A 1,581-nucleotide genomic window follows, 5' to 3' on the forward strand; every position below is an offset into this window, starting at 1 on the left:
GTCTATAGTCTAGTCTATAGTCTAGTCTATAGTCTAGTCTATAGTCTAGTCTATAGTCTAGTCTATAGTCTAGTCTATAGTCTAGTCTATAGTCTAGTCTATAGACTGCCCTATTTGATATTCTGTAGTCATGAATAAAAGAATACATATCAGCCCTTGGATTTTTTCTAAAAATACTTTAAAAATTATGAAGAATTTTTTTTTTAATTAAATAATTAGTGTAGTCTATAGTCTAGTCTATAGTCTGCCCTATTTGATATTTTGTAGTCATGAATAAAAGAATACATATCAGCCCTTGGATTTTTTCTAAAAATACTTTAAAAATTATGAAGAATTTTTTTTTTAATTAAATAATTAGTTTATTACATTTGACCCTCAATTACAACAATAAAAATTTCGCCTTCTTGCGAAATTTATACAAAAACTACAAAAATTAAAGTGTTTTTTCTTTAACTTACAGATTAAAGCTATTGCTATTATTTATTTGTTCATAGTTGTTGTTTTTGTTAGTGTAACTGAAAATATAAGTACAAGGATGTCATTGTTATGGTTTTGGTATTTTTGTGGCCACAAAATTCTAACCAAAACAACCCAACATTAGACTTATGAAAACCTAACAGATGAAAGGATACAAGGACAGACGGACTATATCAACAGAATGGAAGAAAAAAAATGAACTGGTAGACAATCAACAAAACACCACAAATCTCTACACACAATAGAAGTTACTATAACTACAATAACAAATAAAAAATTGAAAAAAGTAAATGGATTTTTTTTTCTAATTTTTATTACTGTGTATTACAGGGATTGAAATCATACACACGTTGAATAATAAAACAAAAAAAATCTAAAATTCATATACATTCACACACATACACACAAACATATTGAAAACAAAAGATTTGTTATAAATGTGAGAAAAAATATACATTGAAATAAATATTAAAAATAAAAAAATTAAAAAAAAAAAACACAAAACCCACATAGGACAGTTGTATGCCACTCCTTCTACCACAATACAATTGTGGCACTAAGGCCTAGTCATGCTAAAGGCGGCCAACTTTTGCAACTGGATTTAACAAACAAACAAACAAACAAACAAACAAAAAAATGGTGGTAGAATAATAACAAAAAACAAATATTTTATATTTTTATTTTAAAAAATATACATGTTTACACCCACATACAAGAAAATCCTCACAGAATAAAGTCATTGTAGCGTATTATTACATGCAACAGAAATATTTCTTTAATTCTTCCCTGCCGATCGGGGTTAGCGGTTCCGATTCGGTTGTGATAACTGACAATTGTGTTTCTTACAAATAACTTCTCATATGTAAAATAATTGTCTTCTAATAGGTTCCAGTTTAACTTAGTGACAATATCATAAAAATCTAGTCAGACAAGTAGTGGAGCAGTAGTTGCCTAAAACAAATAAATACTCAGTCTTAATCTACCCTCGCATTTAGAGAAATTCGTGCCTGAATATATGTATGTGAAAGTAATTGTGGGTGTTTATATGCGTATGTATTAGTATGATACAAGTTTATTTATTTTACTGCTGCTGTATTGCAGTAA

Source organism: Lucilia cuprina, chromosome 6 (genome assembly GCF_022045245.1).
Source record: "Lucilia cuprina isolate Lc7/37 chromosome 6, ASM2204524v1, whole genome shotgun sequence".
Classification (NCBI taxonomy): domain Eukaryota; kingdom Metazoa; phylum Arthropoda; class Insecta; order Diptera; family Calliphoridae; genus Lucilia; species Lucilia cuprina.